Source organism: Pipistrellus kuhlii, unplaced genomic scaffold, assembly GCF_014108245.1.
Source record: "Pipistrellus kuhlii isolate mPipKuh1 unplaced genomic scaffold, mPipKuh1.p scaffold_m20_p_19, whole genome shotgun sequence".
Classification (NCBI taxonomy): domain Eukaryota; kingdom Metazoa; phylum Chordata; class Mammalia; order Chiroptera; family Vespertilionidae; genus Pipistrellus; species Pipistrellus kuhlii.
Window position 1 is genome coordinate 9,609,328 of NW_023425504.1, and position 8,697 is coordinate 9,618,024.

At 36.0% G+C, this 8,697-nt stretch overlaps 1 pseudogene; it reads left to right on the forward strand.

Moving 5' to 3' along the window:
• Positions 1–366: 366 nt before the first annotated feature.
• On the forward strand, positions 367–813 carry LOC123652576 (annotated as a pseudogene).
• Positions 814–8,697: the final 7,884 nt, after the last annotated feature.

Sequence of the window (8,697 nt, forward strand, 5' to 3'; positions counted from 1 at the left end):
ATTTGAATTAACCCCATTAGAGCTCATTCAAGACTTTGAGCACACCCCCATCTGAGGGACTACCAAAATGAGGGAAGGCCGAAAAAGTGCTGAGGAATAGAAAAGTCTATATTTGGGTAAGAAAACCCAAACATTTTCATTTTTACACAAAACAAGGATATCTCTGAACTTATAAAATTATTTCAAGTTCTGATTTCTTCAAAAAAGGCTGGAAGAAGCTACAGAAAATCCAAAGAAGAATGTATAAAAAAAATAAGTGAGTAGAGTCCTAGCCTGTTTGGCTCAGTGGATAGATTGTTGGCTTGTGGACTGAAGGGTCCTGTGTTCCATTCTGGTCAAGGGCTTTAAAAAAATTGAGTAGAGAAGATGGCTTTTCATGAAGATGATGTTGAAAGCGAAGAAGAAAGCCCTGCCTCTCCTGAAGCTAAAGCAAAGTTTTTGAAGGCCAAGAAAGCAGTACTGAAAGGTGTCCACAGCCACACACAAAAAAGATTCGTATATCACCCACCTTCCATCTGCTGGAGACATTGCGGCTCTGAAGGCAACATAACTATCCTCTGAAGAGTGTCCCCAGGAGAAGCAAGCTTGACCCCCATGCTGTCACCAAGTTCCTCCTAACTACCAAGCACTTGTGTTAATTGTTATGTCAAGGCGAACAAGTACCAGATCAAACAGTCTGTGAAGAAGTTCTATGACATTGACATGGCCAAGGATGACACCTTGATCAAGCCTGATGTAGAGAAGAAGGCGTTTGTTCAACTGGCTCCTGACCATGATGCCTTGGATGTTGCTAACAAAATTGGGGTAATCTAAACTGAGTCTAGTTGGCTAATTTGGAACATAAAAATTTTACACTGTAAAATAAGTAAAAAAACAACAATATGTAATTTTTATTATTGTTTAAAGTATTATATATAGATTACATATAGATTACATATAGTAGTACATATATGTCCTTTCCCCCCATTGACCTTCCTCCAGCATCCCATACCCCCTGTCACATGCCCTCATCCCACTCCCCCAGTATCTTGTGTCCATTTGTTGTGCTTATATGCATGCATACAAGTACTTTGGTTGATCTCTTCCCCTCTCCCCCAATATTTCCCTGCCTTCCCGCTGTAATTTGACAGTCTGTTTGGTGCTTTACTGCATCTGTATCTATGTTTTGTTCATCAGGTTATAATTTTCTTTGTTTTCCATAATTGAGTGATTTCATGTGGTATTTTTCTTTCACTGACTGGCTTATTTCACTTAGCATAATGCTCTCCAGTTCCATCCATGCTGTTGCAAATGGTAAGCACTCCCTCTTTGTTACCACAGCGTAGTATTCCATTGTGTAGCGGTACCACAGTTTCCTAATCCACTGCTGATGAGAACTTAAGCTGTTTCCAAATCTTAGCTATGGTGAATCTTGCTGCAATGAACATAGGGGTGCATATATCCTTTCTAATTGATATTTGTAGTTTCTTGGGATATAGTCCTAGAAGTGGGATCACTGGGTCAAATGGGAGTTCCAGTTTTAGTTTTTTGAGAAAACTCCTACTGTTCTCCACAGTGGCTGCACCAGTCTGTATTCCCACCAGCAGAGCACAAGGATTCATTTTTCTCCACATCCTCACCAACACTTGTTTGTTGATTTGTTGATGATAGCCATTCTGACAGGTGTGAGAAGGTACCGAATTGTTGTTTTGATATGCATCTCTCAGATGATTAGTGACTTTGAGCATGTTTTCGTGTCTCTGAGACTTCCTTCTGTCTTCTTTCAAAAAGTTTCTATTTAGGTCCCTTGCCCATTTAAAAATATATATATATTTTATTGATTTTCCACAGAGAGGAAGGGAGAGGCATAGAGAGCTAGAAAAATCTATGAAAGGAAACATAGACCAGCTGCCTCCTGCACACCCCCTACTGGGCATGTGCCCACAATCAATGCACATGCCCTTGACCAGAATCGAACCTGGGACCTTTCAGTCCGCAGACCAATGCTCTATCCACTGAGCCAAACCGGTTTCAGCCCCTTGCCCATTTTTTGATTGGATTGTTTATCTTCCTTTTATTAAGTTGTATGAGTTCCCTGTAAATGTTGGATATTAAACCTTTATCAGTGATAACGTTTGCAAATATGTTCTCCCAGGGGGATTTCTTGTTGTTTTGTTGATGGTTTGTTTTGCTGTACAAAAAGGTTTTTATTTTGATGTGGTCCCATTTGTTTATTTTCTCTTTAGTTTCCATTGCTTTGGGAGCAGTATCAGTGAAGAAATTGCTTTGGCATATGTCTGAGATTTATCTACCTGTGGATTCCTCTAGTATTTTTATGGTTTCCTGTCTTTTGTTTAAGTCCTTTATCCATTTTGAGTTTATTTTTGTGTGTGGTATAAGTTGATGGTCTAGTTTCATTATTTTGCATGTATCTTTCCAATTTTCCCAACACCATTTATTGAAGAGACTGTCTTGACTACATTGTATGTTCATGCCTCCTTTGTCAAATATTAATTGAGCATAGTGGTTTGGGTAGTTTTCTGGATTCTCGATTCTATTCTATTGATCTATATGTCTGTTCTTGTGCCAGTACCAGGCTGTTTTGAGAACAGTGGCTTTGTAATACAGCTTGATATCTGTTTTGAGATCCCACCTACTTTGAGGTTCTTTCTCAGGATTGCTGCAGCCATTCGCGGTCTTTTCTTATTCCAGATCAACTTTTGGAAAGTTAATTCTAGGTCTTCGAAATATGCTGCTATTATTTTAATGGAGAGGGTATTGAATCTATATATTACTTTGGGTAGTATGGACATTTTAATTATGTTGATTCTACCAATCCATGAACATGGTATGTTCTTCCATCTGTTTATGTCTTCCTCTATCTTTTTTTTTTTTTTTTTTTTCAGAGACCTGTCGTTTTCCGCATATAGGTCTTTTACCTCCTTAGTTAAATTTATTCCTAGGTGTCTTAATTTTTTGATGTGATGGTAAATGAGATTAGTTTTTAGTGTCTCTTTCTGTAAGTACACTATTGGTGTATAGAAATGCTATAAATTTATTGGCATTAATTTTGTATACTGCTATATTACTGAATTCCTTTATTAAGTTCAATAATTTTTTGATGGAGTATTTAGGGTTTTCTATGCACAGTATCATGTCATCTGTGAATAAGGACAGTTTTACTTCTTCTTTTCCAATTTGGATGCCTTTTATTTCTTCTTCTTGTTTAATTGCAATGGCTATTACTTCCAGCACTATGTTGAACAGGAGTGGTGAGAGTAGGCATTCCTGTTTTGTTCCTGTTCTTAGGGGAAATGGTTTTAGCTTTTGCCCATTGAATATGATGTTGGCTGTGGTTTTGTAATATATGGCTTTTATGATGTTGAGGTATGATCCTTCAATTCCCACCTTGCTGAGAGTTTTTATCAAGAAAGAGTGTTGGATTTTGTCAAATGGTTTTTCCTCCATCAATTGATATGACTATGTGATTTTTATTTCTCAATTTGTTTATTACATGATTATGTAATGTATCATGTTTATTGATTTGTGGATACTGTAACATCCTTGCATCCTTGGGATAAAACCTGCTTGATCATGGTGTATGATCTTTCTGATGTACTGTTGGATCTGATTTGCTAGAATTTTGTTGAGGACTTTGGCATATTTGTTCATGAGGGATATTGGCCTGTAATTCTCTTTCATTGTATTGTCTTTATCTGGTTTTGGTATTAGGGTGATGCTGGCTTCATAGAATGAGCTTGGAAGTGTTCCTTCCTCTTGAATTTTTTTGAATAGTTTAGGAGGATAAGTTTTAGTTCTCCCTTGAATGTTTGGTAAAACTCCCCTGTGAAGCTGTCTGGCCCCAGGCTTTTGATTGGTGGAAGCTTTTTGATGACTGCTTCAATTTCTTCCATAGTTATTGGCCTATTGAAATTTTTAGAATTTTCCTGATTGAGTTTTGGAAGTTTGTTTTTTTTTCTAGGAATTTGTCCATTTCCTCCAGGTTGTGTAGTTTATTAGAATAGAGTTGTTTATAGTATTTTTAACAATCCTTTGTATTTCTGTGGGGTCTGTTGTTGTTTAACCTCTTTCATTTCTGATTTTATTTATTTGGGTCCTCTCTCTTTGCTTCTTAGTGAGCCTGGCTAGAGGTTCATCAATTTTGGTTTTCCTTTCAAAGAACTAGCTCTTGGTTTTGTTGATCTTTTGTATATATATGGTCTCTATGTCATTTATTTCCGCTCTGATGTTTATAATCTCATTCCTTCTGCTCACTCGGGGCTTTTCTTGTTGATCTCTTTCTAATTCTTTGAGTTGTAGAGTTAAATGATTTATAACAAATTTTTCTTATTTTTTAAAGATATTTTATTTATTTTTTACGGAGAGTAACAGAGAGGGATAGAGAGTTAGAAACATCAATGAGAGAGAAACATCAATCAGCTGCCTCTTGCACACCCCCCACTGGGGATGCACCCACAACCAACGTACATGCCCTTGACTGGAATCAAACCGGGGACCTTTCAGTCTGTTGGCCGACGCTCTATCCACTGAGCCAAACCGGTTTCGGCTTTTCTTGTTTTTTGAGGTAGACCTGTAGCACTATAAACTTCCTTCTCAGGACTGCTTTCATTATGTCCCATAGATTTTGGATTGTTGTGTTTTTATTTTCATTAGTTTCCAAGATGTTTTTATTTCTTCTTTGATCTCTTTGGTAACCCAGTCACTGTTTAATATCATGCTATTAAGCTTCCAGGTGTTTGAATTTTGGGGCTGTTTTTATTGTAGTTTATCTCTAATATTATGCCATTGCGATCTGAGAAAATGCTTGATATGATTTCAATCTTTTTGAATTTGGGGATATTTTGCTTGTGACTCAATATGTGGTCTATTTTTGAAAATGTCCCATGTGCACTTGAGAAGAACATATATTCCGCAGCTTTAGGGTGAAATGTTCTGAAGATGTCAATTAAGTCCATCTGATCTAGTGAGTCATTTAGGATTGCTTTTTCTTTGCTGATTTTTTTTTGTCTAGAGGATTTATCCAGTGATGTCAGTGGTGTATTAAAGTCCCTTGTTATGATTGTGTTGTTGTCGATCTCTCCCTTCATATCTTCCAGGAGTTTTTTTCCTATGTATTTGTGTGCTCCTGCATTGGGTGCATATATGTTTATTCCCTTAGTATTATGAAATGGCCTTCTGTATCTCTTGTTATGGCCTTCACTTTGAGGTCTATTTTGTCATATATAAGTATTGCTACCCCAGCTTTTTTTCCATTTCCATTTGCCTGACATATATTTTTCTATTCCTTCACTTTCAGTCTGTGTGAGTCCCTTTTTCTGGGATGGTTTCCTATAGACAGCAAATATATGAGTCTTGTTTTTTTTATTTATTCACTCACTCAATGTCTTTTTTATTGGAGCATTTATTCTGTTTATGTTTAAAGTTCTTATTGAAAGTAAATTGTTTGTAGCCATTTTTAGTTTTTGTTCCTGTGTTATTTCTTACCTTTTTATTTATTCTTTTTACACTAGTCCCTTTAGCATGTCTTGCATTGCTGGCTTGGTAGTGATAAAGTCCCTTAGCCTTTTTTTTTTTTTTTTTTCTGTGAAGCTTCTTATTTCCCCTTCAATTTTAAATGATAGTTTAGCTGGATAGAGTATTTTTGGATTCAGTCCCTTTCTTTGCATTATTTTGTAAATTTCCTTCCATTTTTTTCTGGCCTGATGTGTTTTTGTTGAGAAATCATTTGATAGTCTAATGGGAGCTCTCTTGTAAGTAACTTCCTGTCTCTCTCTTGCAGCCTGTAAGATTCTCTTTTTGTCCTGAAAATTTGCCATCATAATTATCAAGTGTCTTGGTGTGAGTCTTTTTGGGTTCATCTTGTTTGGGGCTTGACTGCTTCCTTCCTAGGCCCATTCCTCAAGCAGCAGCTTCGGCTGCAGCAGAGGCAAGGCAGCTACCCAGGCTTCAAATCAGTGGAGGCATCTTTCATTTTCCTCACAGATTTCTTTATTCCAGTTTGGAGACTCCTGCTGCCATTCTTCAGGCTGACTCCTTTAGATTTTATACTAGTATCAGTCAAGACCCAAACTATCTTTACCTTTTGTCCAATGATATAAATTGTTAACTATTGCTATAGGAGAAAATCCAGCAGCTGAATTAGTTTCTCTAATCCGAGCCCTACTAATTATAGCTTCCTCTCTTTCCCTGTGGTCTTTCTGCTGAATTATTACTTTATATACATAGGTTCACTTAAAGTATAAACATAACAAGATTGTGCCCATCATTTCACTTTATCTTTGGTCTAATTTCACAATTTTGAAATAATTAGACTTAAGAGGAAAAGGTGGTAATTAGACTACAATTTTAAAATATTGTGCTATAAACAATATTATGAAGAAAATGAAAAGGGAACCTATTGAATCAGAAAATATCTACAAATTATGTATCTGAAAGGGCATAGTACCCAGAATATATAAAAACAATAAAAACTCAACAATATAAAGATAAATAACCCAATTAAAAATTGGCAAAGAATTTGAACATAAATTTTCCCAAAGAAGACTTATTATATGGCCATTGAGGACACAAATACATGGTCATCATCATTAGTCAGTAGAAAAATGCAAATCAAAACTATAATGAATTTGGAAAAGTAGCATGATACAAAATTAATATCTAAAAGTCAGTGACATTTTTATATACCAATAACAAACTATCAGAAAGAGAAACTAAGAAAACAATCTAATTTACTATTGCAACAATAACAATAAAAAGGTACCCATGAGTAAACTTAACAAAGGAGGTAAAAGACTGTACTCAGGAAACTATAGGACATCGAGGAAGGAAATAGAGGATGATACAAACAAGTGGAAGCATATACCATGTTCATGGATTGGAAGAACTAACATCATTAAAATGTCTATACCAACCAAAGCAATCTATAGATTCAATGCAATTCCTATTAAAATACCAATGACATATTTTACAGATCTAGAACAAGTATTACAAATTTTTATATGAAACAAAAAAAGACCTCAAATAGACTCAGCAATCTTGAGAAAGAAGAATAAAGTCGGAGGGATCACAATAGTGGATATCAAATTATACTACATAGCCATTGTAATCAAAACAGCCTAGTACTGGCACAATAGCAGGTACATATCGGGTCTAGTAATAATTAATGTCGTTTTTTAAACATTCGTTTAAAATCTTGCTTGGCGTTGACTTGTATTGACATAACCTTCAAACACGTGGTATCTACAGAACGTGTGAAGTGCAATTAACAAGTTTTGCTTGAAAAAGTTTGTGTTTGGTTTGGTTTTTGTTGCAAAACTAGGGCTAAGAAGATGGCAGATGAAGAGCATATTCGGCACTGCATGCTTTACGAGTTCCAATTAGGAAGAAAAGCAAGTGAGGCTGCAAAAAACATCTGTAGTGCTCTTGGTCAAGATGCAGTTAGTGCCAGAAAATGCCAGCGTTGGTTTGAGAAATTTCGCGAGGGAAATTTTTCGTTAGATGACAAGAGTGGTCGAGGCCGTGTGTCCAATTTTGATCAAGAAGCTCTTCAAGCTCTTTTGGTGCAAAATCCTCAAATTACCCAACAAGAGCTTGCGACAACTTTAAATTGTTCACAAAAAACAATTTCCAATCAATTGTGTGCACTTGGCAAAGTCCAAAAGTTTGGAAAATGGGTTCCTCATGAGTTGACCGACAACAACCGTAATCAGAGTCACAATTTGCAGTTCGCTCCTCTCTCGTCAAAACCGTTTGCCATTTTTAGAGCAAATTGTTACCGGAGATGAAGAATGGGTGCTGTATGTTAATTTGAAAAGGCGGCCTCAATGGTTGGACAAAAATGAGGCTCCGCAGCCCACGCCAAAACCTGACTTGCATGCGAAAAAAGTGATGTTGTGTGTTTGGTGGAATTTTAAAGGAATTCTTCATTATGAACTTTTACCATCTAACCAAACCATTACAAGTGCAGTGTATAATGCCCAATTGGAAAGATTAGCCCAAGCTTTAAGAGAAAAAGAACCCGCGCTGATTAATCGGAAGGGAGTAATTCTTCACCACGATAATGCACGACCACATACTGCAAGAATCACTGCTGAAAAACTGCGCCAGTTGGAATGGGAAGTTCTCCCTCAACCTGCATATTCTCCTGATATTGCCCCTTCCAATTACCATTTGTTTCATTCTTTGCAAAACTTTCTTCTTGGAAAAAAATTTAATAATGAAGAATGCCTCAAAAATGCATTGACCGAATTTTTTGCATCAAAATCACAAGAATTTTACAACAGAGGGATTAAAATGCTTCCTGAGCGTTGGGCACAAGTAGTAGAAAACAACGGCAACTATATTGTTGATTAAATTTTGTTGTATTGTTTAAATAAATTCGATTTAAAAAAAGGTATTAGAAAACGACATTAATTATTACTATACCTAATAGATAAATGGAACAGAACAGAGAGGCCAGAAATCAAACCACACACTTATGGTCAATTAATATTTGACAAAATAAAAATGAGCATACAATAAAATAAAAACAGTGTTCTTAATAAACGTTGTTCAGAAAATTGGACAGGTACATGCAAAATAAAAAAAATGAAACTAGACCACCAACTTACACCATACACAAATATAAACTCAAAATAGATAAAAGACTTAAATGTATGATGTGAAACCATAAAAATCCTAGAAGAAAACATAGGTAAT